We start from the raw sequence: 12078 nt of genomic DNA on the forward strand, positions 1-12078 counted from the left end.
TTAGTTGAGCTGAATGTAAACTGTAATGGCACAATTAAAGAATGTTGATATTTTCTTTCTAAAGCAGATTAATAATTTGGTGCATGAGTTTTAGGTGCAAGGATACTGTAACAGATCTGTAAGGCTTCCGAGGGGCATTTTACTGGATAGCTACCACCACATTCCAGTTATTTTTTCTTTTTTTAATGCATACCTGTAGGACAGGCAGCAAAGTCACTAGAGTACAAAAGGAAGTGGTTTCAGGAAAACAGTTTTTAGTGTGGGAAAATCCAATACTACTGAAGTCTGTTTAAGGGCCTGAGAACAGAGTTCAAGAAGCAGGGTGAGCTAGAGCTTACAGCTTTCCTCAGAAGTCATGGATCAAGCTGGTGATGGGTACTTCTAGCCAGCCTCTCTCACCAGACCAAGGGATGGGCAGGAGGAGAGTTGTAGTCCTAATGGCAACCAGGACTGCAATCTAGGATTCTATCAAGGTCTGCTGGAAAAGGTGTCTGGGTATTTACGGGGAGAATTCCCTCTTCACTGAGGGGTGTGAAATTGAGGAAGCCAGCTAGCCTAAGGAGCTCTCCAAGAAGAAAGGACCTGAAAACTAACTTTCATTTGTTATTGTTTTCTCTTTGTTTTTATAGATCTTCTTTTAATTTGGAAAAGATTGAGGCACACCCATCGGGGAAGAGTTGTGCCAATTTATGACTGCGAAAGAAAGCGCTGGTAGCAGAAGATTTTTTTGTTTGTTTTTAAATAATTCTACAGACATGTTCGTTAGTTTTGTTTTGCCTGCCACAGATACTACATGTCACCAATGAAGCCCAATTGGTGACCTAATATAATGTAAGTTAAGCTAGAGCAAACAGAGTTTACCATTTTTAATTTTAAAATGGGAACAGAAGTTTAAAACGATGAAATTAAGATTTATGATTAGCATTTTATTTCCTGTCAGAAGAGCTGAAAGCCTAGCACACTTGTGGGTGCTATAACATATTAAAGCTTAATGAGGAAAGACTTATTTGAAATTTGGAGCAGGGTTTTTCAAAAAATTTATATTTTGGAATATATTACAAACACTAAAAAAAACTTGTTTATATAAACTCTTAAAGCTAAGAAAACATTTGTATGTAGAAAATAAAGCTCTCTTTATCCTCCTTTTCACCACAGGTACAGGGCCATATAAAATAAACACTCCAAAACACAGCTAATATAAATGGGATTATTTCTTTTTTTAAGAGAATTATGAGAAAATGGAAAGCTTAGAGAAGCAAGTAGAAAAATATCTGAATTTGATTACATAGAATTATTACATTTTTGGCAGTTTAAGTATTATATATTTTTAAATATTATTTTGATATGTTATTTTGTTTTATTGAGCACATGAAAACTGCCAAATATCTAGGGAAAAGATTTTATAAATCTTTCCCTTCTAGTTATAAACTTATATGTCTGATTAGCTTTTAAACTTGTAGCAAAAGCTTTCTTTGATCAAATCCCTAGGGCCCAAGGAAATATAACTTCCATAAAGTTCTTACATTAGTTTCCAACCGATTCACGCCTGAAAGAGGGAACACTTTACATACCTCCATGTACAGTAGCCAGGTCAAATTATGCAAAGTAGATAGGTTTTGCTGAATTACAGAACTGAACAAGTGGTTAAAACAATGCTCTGAAGCTGGCAGAGTTGTTAGGTTAGAATTCCTGCATAGCGCCAAAGAGCCTTAGCATTCATAGGTAGGCACCTCCTTTCATTGTACACAGTATCACTTCCTTCTCACTGTTCAGATCTTGAAGGCTAAAGGAGCTACAGCTGATACTTTCTGGTTCACTGGCGGTTCTAAAAACCCCAAACCAATTCTGAAAATTTTCAGCAAACTGAAAATGTCAACACAAATTTTGTTTTAGGTCAAATGAAATGTTTCATTTTTGGGCATATTTAACTTTTAAAAAATAAAAACAAAGGAAATAAAGGGCTGGATTCACAAAACCAGATGAGAAGGAGAAGCCCTCTTTATACCTGAGAGCCTAGTTATTAGGAGACACACCTGGAATGTAGGAGATCCAGTGAGGTTCAAACCCCTACTCTGGAGCAAGGACTTAAAGGTCTCCCACGCAGATGCCCTGACTCCCAGGCCATAGAATCACTCTCACGCTCTTGCTGGCCCAGTCACTATTCAAGTATTTTATACAAAGTGGAACAGTTTTAACAGGAAAGACAGAAAGCCCATCCCAGAAAAGCCAATAGTCTGATGTTCAGGGTGCCCACCTGGAACTGGGGAAGACCTGGGTAAATCTAACCCAAGCTACTATTTTTTTTGTCTGAAACTATTTGGTAAATTCGTAAATTGTTTCAGTCATACTGAAACTGCAGTTTTCAGCAAATAAACTATTCAGCTAAATTTTTTTTCCACAACTCTAATAGGAGCTGATAGTGCTTTGGTATCCCTACAACTGCAGAAATCCACTTGAGTTGCTCCACCAAAGGAATATCCTTATATACAATGTTTAGGACACAAGACAAATGAGAATTCTTGGACTTCTTGGAAGAGGGTCACTTCTTTTTAAGTAACTGCAACTTATTATTTATTATAAAGACCCCAGAGAGCTTGCTCCTTACAACTTATACACAATGCTGAAAACATGTTGATACATATTACATGCAATGAGTTAAAATTTCAAATGTATTGTGATGGGGCAAGGCCAGATGGCTACAGTAAAGTAGTGAGGAACAGGTATGTTATCCCCAGGCTACACAAATCCCTGGTACCATGGTAACCAAATGGCAGTTGCTCCAGGTTAATCAAGACACCTGGGGCCAATTAAGATCTTTCTAGAAGGCAGTGGAGATAGCTACATTGACTGGGACACCTGAAGCCAATCAAGGGCTGGCTGGAACTAGTTAAAAGCCTCCCAGTTAGTCAGTGAGATTTGTGTGTGAGGAGCTGGGAGCAAGAGGCGCAAAGAGCTGAGAGTGAACTGCTGGAGGATTGAGGAGTACAAGCATTATCAGACACCAGGAGGAAGGTCCTGTGGTAAGGATAAAGAAGGTATTTGGAGGAGGCCATGGGGAAGTAGCCCAGGGAGTTGTGGCTGGCATGCAGCTGTTACAGGAGGCACCATAGACAGGTGCGATCCACAGGGCCCTGGGCTGGAACCCAGATTAGAGGGCGGGCCCAGGTTCCCCCCAAACCTCCCAACTCCTGATCAGACACAGGTGAAGTTGACCCAGACTGTGGGTTCCACCAGAGGGGAAGATCACTGAGGTGAGCAAAGCTGCCAATAAGTGCAGGACCCACCAAGGTAGAGGAGGAACTTTGTCACAGTATCTAATTTCATAACTATCAGTATTATCCATAACTAAATTGCTTCAGGGAAAATTGCACTAGGCAACTTGAAATACTCAAGTCAATAATAATTATAAATTGACTCAGCTGTCAAACTAGTTTTACAGCGGATTCATGTGTTCACCTAATATTTCTAGTATTATATTTTGTAAATATAATAAGTGTGAAACAAGTAATCCAAAGTAGCTTTCAATTACTGAAAAAAGCTTTCCATCTTACACAGCTTCTACAAGAGTGAAAGTTGCTAGTTTCCATTTTGTTGATTCATCATGGGTCACAAAACTCATCACAGAAAACAAACATTTATTTGAGATAGGCTATCTCAAAGCAGCACCCTAGGACACCCATATTCACCCATGTCATATAATTATGTCATATTTTAAACAAAGCATTCCATGTAAGATGATATATGAAAAGTCATGATCTGCTGAAACCCAGATATGACATAACTGAGATGTACTCTATGCAAGATATCTCATTTAAGATATCATTGGAAAGGTTATGATTTACTGAATGTAATTATCCAATCTGTATACCTGTATCATTTCTGTATCTGAAGTTAGGAATATTGACTATGTATGTGTATTTCAAATGAGTTACTTTGGGCGCCATTCTCAACTAGCACTTCAGATACAACAATGAGAAAGCTAGACAGTGTTACTGGCCCATTAGCAAAGACAATGGACTGTAAAGGATCTTGGTCTTCCTGTGGACGCTCGAGACAGCCCACGAGTAATGGCTGCCACAGCGCTGCATAGACATGTGTCTGAGTTACCTGGTACGGGACACCTTTCCTCCCCTTTTGGACTGCCAGTGTTTTTCCACTGGAAGACAAAGGGTTCCTGCCTTACAAAAGAGCTATATAAGGCAGGGGAGTGACATCACTGTGGTTCTCCTCTGCCTCCCCACCCAATGAGACACTGAAAAACACCTGGAAGCAAGAGCTGAACTGGGGGGAGAAGGGTTGAGCCCAAGCTGTAAGGGCGTATAGCTTGTGAGTAATAATACCTGAGGTCTCAAGCTGCAGACCAGTGCAGCCGCCTTTCAAGACTTTCTGCAGTCTTCCTGTAATAATATCTAGGGTGAAAAATTACTATTTGTAACCAATTTCTTTAGTGAAACAGGCTTAGTTTGTGTGTGTTTTATCTGCATAGTAATATGCTTTGCTCTGTTTGTGATCTCTCTACCACTTAAAATCTACCTTTTATAGTTAATAAATTTTGTTTTGTTTATTATTAAACCCAGTTTCTGTCATTTCTAACTGTGGGGGGAGGGCAAGAAGTTGTGCCTATCTTCCTCCACATTGAGGGAGGGGGTGAATTTATGAGCTTGCGTTGTATAGAATTCTCTACAGCACGAGACAATATACCATTGGGTCTGCACTCTAAGGGAGGTGGACACCTGAGTGCTGGGGCAAGTCCCTTAAGCAGAGTCTTCTCAGAGCTGATCTCAGTGTCTGTCTCATTCTGCAGTTGGGAGTGGCCCTGCCTGTGTGTGTGCTGGAGGAGTCTTAAGAGCCTGGCTCAGCAAGACAGGTAAAAAGATGGTCCAGGCCAGCAGAACAGGAGGGCCCAGTGGTATCCCAACACATCAGGTGGCATCTTAAAGGGGGCCAACCTATCACATTCACTGTTCTGTCCAATATGTATATCATTAGTGTGTATAAAGTTATGAGATTTTGATGTATCTTTGTTACTGAAATATGTTGTAAATTTGGGAGCCTCCCACTGCTCCCTCTCCAGTAACAACAAAGGAGGTGATCCACACCCAGATAGGTTTTAAATGACCATTAATCAGCAAGGGAGTTGTACACAAGGGATCTACAATTCTGTACGAGAGTTGCACAAGCATCACACAGTGGGGGACTGCTCAACTCTGTGATTCAGCGAAGACGACCAGAACATTTCTAGGCTAGTGTTTTCCAGGCATATGGACTGAGGATATAAAATAGGAGATAGTGGCATCATGCTTTTGACTTTCTTTCCCCTCCCCCCACCACCTACATTGGCATAGACGGTGACTCTGTGGGTGCTGTAAGGCTGGAGCACCCACAGGGAAAAATTAGCGGGTAAAATGGAGATAACAGACTTGTCCTACCTCACAGGGGTGTTGTGAGGATAAATGCTGTAAAGATTGGGAGGTACTCAGACACTATGGTAATTGGGGGCATTTAAGTACTTAAGCTTCTTCTCTGTAACTTTGACAATTTGGCCACATATTGAGTTGAGTCTATGAATGATGATGTTATTTTGAACTTCAAAGAACCACTTCAGGAGTGAGTGATCATCCCACATGCTAATTCTTGATGCAATTCTATTTCTGAGATTTGCATATCACAAACAAGTCGCTATGCTTCGACTTCAAGTACTTGGTGCGCAAGTACCTGACTGCCGTGTTTGCTGAAATACTTCATTCTTTACAGAGCAGTATCCTGCACCACTGTCATCACTGCAGTTTCAAGTTTTCTCAGCTTTCATCTAGAATAAAATGACCCATTTTAAATTCCAGTGGTGTCTCATCTGCGCGCTGAGCTATTCTGGACTGAACTGTGTTGTATCCTCTCCTCAAAGCTTTAATACAATCAGCTTTAGATGACCATCATATCCCCAATAGTTGTTTCAAAGGCAGTCTATGTTTCCTATGTGTTTTAACAAGCTCCTTTAAACAACATTTGCCATAACTGTGTGGACTAAAAGTCAGAGAAAGATGAAGGACAGTGAGAACTAAAACAGAACTGATGTCTGATTCAGCTGCAGAAGATCCCAATAGACAAAGAATAGGCTGAACATGCAGCATATTCAACTAGTGAATGGCTTTAATCCATATCTTGAGACCAGTGTGACTTCTTTTCATGTTATTCAGTGTCATAACTCCGACTCCTGAAATCACCAGGGCCATCTCTTTAAGGAAACGTGAAAAAATCCCAGCTAAATGGTGTATCATGTCACAGTACATGGACACAAGCTCTAATAAAAAATTAGTGTTTCACCCAACTGATTCACTGATTCACACATCTTTCAATTCACACTTTCTTCAATGTGGTCTCTGCATATTTCCAGTTTTGGGGTGTAAATCCCCTGTGCTACTGAGCTTTGGGAACCTTCTGGAAAATAGAGCCCATTGGGGCTTTACTAAAGCCTGGTCTACACTGGGTGGGGTATCGACCTAAGAGACGTAACTTCAGCTACGAGAATAGTGTAGCTGAAGTCGACGTATTTTAGTTCAACTTACATCACGTCCTCCCGGTGCGGGGTCAATTGCCACGGCTCCCCCGTCGACTTTGCCTCCGCATCTCACCAAGCTGGAGTTCAGCAGTCGACGGGAGAGCGATTGGGGATCCATTTATCATGTCTACACTACACCCGATAAATCGATCCCCAATCCGGCAGGTATTGTAGACGTACCCTAATACCCTCAACACTGAACCAACAATTACAGCCAAGGTAATAAAACCACCATAGGGCTCCAATTACTTCCTTTGAGAACTAATTGTGGTTGCAGGGATCTTCTCTACATACCTGAAGTACTTTGGGTTATTTCTTAAACCCTTTGTTGAAGAATCTCTTCATACATAAGGGGGATGAATTCATAAAAAGTGTCATGTCATTTGCATTTGCTGCTGCTGGGAATTCCATACTTGGGGATATATTTGTCTGAGACTGGGTCAAAAAGGAGTATTTGTTACATGGAACCAGAACTTTTCCCATTCTTGGGAGACCCAAGCATCTTCTTGTCAGAAAAGAATAAAAAAGGCAAACCTCATTACACTGAATGTTTAACATGTATGACCACTCTTCAAAATACCATCAGTAGATACATCTCAGATTTGTACTGTTCAACCATCAATCTGTGTAGCTGAGAGAACAAATGGAGAGAATTCAAACTGCTTTCCTATAAGAGATGTTCTTTGGGCCTATCAGGTGTGTTCTTCCAATAACTGAAGACAGCTATATCTACATTGTTTAACTTCTTGAAAAAAATATTATTTCACACTTAATTTGAAAGGGTCAAATAAACTAGACCACTAGGTAACTACACAGATAACATATACAGAGCGGACTGGCTGACCTAGCAACTCAACAAAATAATTTGTGAATAGGACTGCTAGATTGTCCACCTGATTCTGTTCCCACTTGAAATCAGATTGCCACAGCCTAGTGGCCCTCATCTTATTGTCTTATTTCCATGTCTTGTTAGTCAATATTTTATCAATCTCTTTTTCAGAAGCAGCAAGTCACTCCACCACAACATCCACTCTTATGGAAGGACTTTTACCTACTGCAGTTCAGACTTCAAAATAATTCTAGATCATACTGTTATAAAGAAGGCGTTGTTATTTCACCAGCATACGGACATCATGACTTACACAAATCTTGATGAATCTGATATGTTACTAGAAATTTTTTAAACTCCACTATGCCCCCAAGTGCATCAATAAAAGTTAACAATGTTAAAGACACAGTAGCACTCAAAACGCACACACAAAAATCTATGCAAAACACACAAACAAGTGGCCATCTTGTAACTTACATATTCATACTACCCCACAGTAATTTTTTTAAAAAATTTAAGTTAGCATTCAGAATTTGGTATTCAGAAAGTGAACAAATAACAGCACTGACTTCCTCCTCCTCGTGGCTTGCCTTCCTTTTCCCCTTCTCTCTTCATCTTCTCTCTGTCACAGAAGCAGATGTTCCTTGATTACTCTCCTCCTCTAACCCCTCTATTTTCCTCAGTGACCCCATCCCATCTCTTGTTCACCCTTATGTCCACTCTCATTATCTCCCTAATTCTTCTCCTTATCCTCTTACTTTCCTGTCCCCCCCACAGTACAAACATGTTGTAGTTTTTCCCATCTTAAAAAAAAATCCATCCTTGACCCTACTTACCCTTCCAATTACCTTCCCATCTCCCTTCTTCCTTTCATCTCTAAGCTCATTGTGTGCACTGTTTGCAATCTGGAGTTCTTCTCCTCCAATTTCATTCTAGGCTGTCTCCAATCTGGCTTCTGCCCCTTGGCTTCCACTGAAACCACTGTTGTCAAAGTCTCTACAGACCTCTTCCCTATTAAATCTCAGAACTAGTATTCAAGCCTCATCCTCCTTGACCTGTCAGCCACCTTCAACACCATCAACCATGTTCTTCTTGAAATCCTGCCCTTCAGTTAACTTCTGTGACTTTGTCCTCTCCTGGTTCTCCTCCTGTTTCTCTAAACACTCCTTCAGCGTGCCCTTTGGACGATCCTCATCCCCTCTCTAACTTTCTGTGGTGGTTCTACAAGGCTGTGTCCTTGGTCTCCTTCTACATCTTATCTCTGAGTAATCTCATCCATAAACACAAATCACAGATCTACCTCCCTATTCTAGACCCGCCTTCTTCTGTCCAAAATAAAATCTTTCTGACATTCCCTCGTTGATGTCTTGCCACCAGCCCAAGCTCATCATGGCTACAACAGAGCTTGTAGGCATCTCCCCACAAACCCTCCTTTCTTGATCCACCATCACCTCCCAGCCTGTCACTTAGGCCTGTAAGCTGTGTGTCATCTTCAACTCGGACCTCTCTCTAAGTCCTAATATCCAGACTGTCTAAATCTTGCAGATTCCTTCTGTGTAAGATCTCTAAGATATGGTTTTATCTTTCCATTCACACAGCTAAAGCTGTTGGCTAGGCTCTCATCATCCCATATCTCAATTTCTGCAACATCCTTTTCTCTGGTCTTGAAAAATGCAGTCTTGCTCTATTCAAATCCATTCAGATACTGTTGCAAAGATCATTTTGTTTTAACCATGCCATCCCTTTATTTCCATCTCTCCACTGGCTCTATGGTTATCAATAAGCTACTTGTTTTCTCCTTCAAGGCCCTTCATGGCCTATGCTCACCATACCTATCATTCTTTATTCACTATCAAGATGTTGACTCCCAACTTTGATGGCCCATGATTTCAGTCTATATCTCCCACTTGTTAAATTTTCAAAACAGCACATTCATGACTTCTCCCATGCTGTCACTCATGCTTGGGATGTGTTCCCTGTAAATGTCTACAATTTAAAGCTACCTTATTATCTTCCTTTGAAACCTTTCTTAACTCACCTTTTTTGTTATGCCTACAAAAAACTTGACAACAGGCTGCTGGCATGCTGAGACCATGGCCTATCATGCTGACCAATGTTTTCTCATTGTTTCTTTGTTCTCCCCGTCTGTATCTAAATGTTGCCTCTTGTCTCATATGTAAATTGTAATTCTTTGAGATAGGGGCTATCTTTTTTGTTCTGTTTACACACAGGACCCAGCACAATGGGTCCTAGTTCATGGCTAGTGCTCCTAGTTACTATAGTAATACAAATAATGAAGTAAAAGTAGCAGTAATAATAAGAAGTAAAAAAAAGGCAAGCATTTTGCAGGCTTAAATTATGCCCATGCATCTAGTTCTGACTTGTAACACTCAGGGTATGTCTACACTACGGGATTATTCAGATTTTACAGAAATCGATTTTTGGAAACAAAGTCGAGTGCATGCGGCCACACTAAGCACATTAATTCGGCGATGTGCGTCCATGTACCGAGGCTAGCGTCAACTTCCAGAGCGTTGCACTGTGGGTAGCTATCCCATAGTTCCCGCAGTCTTCCCCCCCCCATTGGAATTCTGGGTTGAGATCCCAATACCTGATGGGGCCAAAAATTTGTTCCGAGTGGTTATGGGTAAATGTCGTCAGTCAATTCTCCCTCCGTGAAAGCAACGGCAGACAATCATTTTGCACCCTTTTCCCTGGATTGCCCGAGCAGGCACCATAGCACGGCAACCATGGAGCCCCTTCAGCCTTTTTTCACTGTCACCGTATGTCTACTGGATGCTGCTGACAAATGCGGTACTGCAGTGCTACACAGCAGCATCCCCTTGCCTTTGCAAGTTAGCAAAGATGGTTACCAGCCCTACTGTACCGTCTGCTGCTTTGCAAGTTCACAAAGACGATTACCAGTCATACTGTACCGTCCGCTGCTGTCATGGGTGCTCCTGGCTGGCCTCGGTGAGGTCGGTCGGGGGCGCCTGGACAAAAATGGGAATGACTCCCCAGGTCATTCTCTTCTTTAAGTTTTGTCTAATGGAGAATCAGTCCTGCCTAGAATATCAGGCAAGCCTACTAAAGAACCAGATAGGCAAACAGCCGCTCCAGGTCAGAGCCCCAGACATCCTGCAGAAATGATGAGCTGCATGCCATTCTAGAGGGTGCTCCTGCAACAACCCCACCCGTTGCTTCCCTCCTCCCCCATCCCTCCTGGGCTATCGTGGCAGTTATCCCCCCATTTGTGTGATGAAGTAATAAAGAATGCATGAATAAGAAACAACACTGACTTTATTGCCTCTGCAAGCAGAGATAAAAGGGTGGAGGGGAGGGCGATTGGCTTACAGTGAAGTAGAGTGTGTGAGCCTTTGGTTGACACTGGTAAAATACTACATGTCCTAGGATATGTATGTTGGGGGACAGTTCTAAATGGCAGCTTAATTCTTTTATTTGCAGCAAAATGTAGAGGTCTAAGTATCTGATTGTGAGCCCTGGTAGCAAGGAGTAGGCTGGGGTAGGTGCAACTGCGTGGTGCTGCTGACTGGGAGAGCAGCCTGAGGAAGAAGCCTCCAGCTGCCATGATATTCCAGGCAGGACTGAATCTCCAATAGACAAAACTTGAAGAGAATGACCTGGAGTCATTCCCATTTTTGCCCAGGTGCCCCTGGCCGACCTCACCGAGGCCAGACAGGACCACCCACAGGATGACAATGATGGATACCAGTCATACTGTACCGTCTGCCGTCCGCAAGACAAGGCAAGGGGATGCTGCTGTGTAGCACTGCGTCTACCAGCAGCATCCAGCAGACATACGGTGAAATTGAAAAAAGGCGAGAAACGATTTTTTTCCCCTTTGAATTCACAGAGGGGGGAGACGGATGACGACATATACCCTGAACCACCCGCAACAATGTTTTTGACCCTTCCGGCTTTGGGAGCTCAGCACTGAATTCAAATGGTTTTCGAAGAGTGCAGGAACTGTGGGATAGCTACAGTCGTCAGTAGCCCCTCCCTCCATGAGCGTCCATTTGATTCTTTGGCTTTCTGGTACGCTTGTCTCAGCTCCTTAAGTTTCACGCAGCACTGTGTTGAGTCCCTGTTGTGGCCTCTGTCCATCATGGCCTTGGAGATTTTTTTCAAATGTTTTGGCATTTCATCTTTTGGAACGGAGTTCTGATAGAACAGATTCATCTCCCCATACAGAGATCAGATTCAGTATCTCCCGTACGGTCCATGCTGGAGCTCTTTTTTGATTCTGGGACTGCATGGTCACCTGTGCTGATCAGCGCTCCACGTTGGGCAAACAGGAAATAAAATTCAACAGTTCATGGGGCTTTTCCTGTCTACCTGGTCAGTGCATCCGAGTTCAGATTGCTGTCCAGAGCGGTCACAATGGTGCACTGTGGGATAGCTCCCGGACGCCAAAACCGTCGAATTGCGGCCACACTAGCCCTAATTTGAAATGGCAATGCCGATTTCAGTGCTACTCCCCTCATCGAGGAGGAGTACAGATATCGATATTAAGAGCCCTTTATAGCGAAGTAAAGGGCTTCGTTGTGTGGACGGGTGCAGGGTTAATTCGATATAACGCTGCTAAATTCGAGATAAACTCGTAGTGTAGACCAGGCCTCATTCTCCTGATTCATTCAGAAATTATCAAGGGGCTTAACTGTGAATTGCTGAG

At 42.2% G+C, this 12078-nt stretch overlaps 1 long non-coding RNA gene across 3 annotated transcripts in view; it reads left to right on the forward strand.

Annotated features, from left to right (window-relative positions):
- The window catches only part of LOC120381417, a 41560-nt gene that overhangs the window by 20322 nt on the left and 9160 nt on the right, over window positions 1-12078 (forward strand). For all 3 annotated transcript variants that reach the window (XR_005588050.1, XR_005588051.1, XR_005588052.1), the window contains one exon: window positions 630-831. This is a non-coding gene — a long non-coding RNA (uncharacterized LOC120381417). The remainder of the gene's footprint in view (window positions 1-629; window positions 832-12078) is intronic.

This window comes from Mauremys reevesii, linkage group 1, assembly GCF_016161935.1.
Source record: "Mauremys reevesii isolate NIE-2019 linkage group 1, ASM1616193v1, whole genome shotgun sequence".
In the NCBI taxonomy this organism is placed as follows: Eukaryota; Metazoa; Chordata; order Testudines; family Geoemydidae; genus Mauremys; species Mauremys reevesii.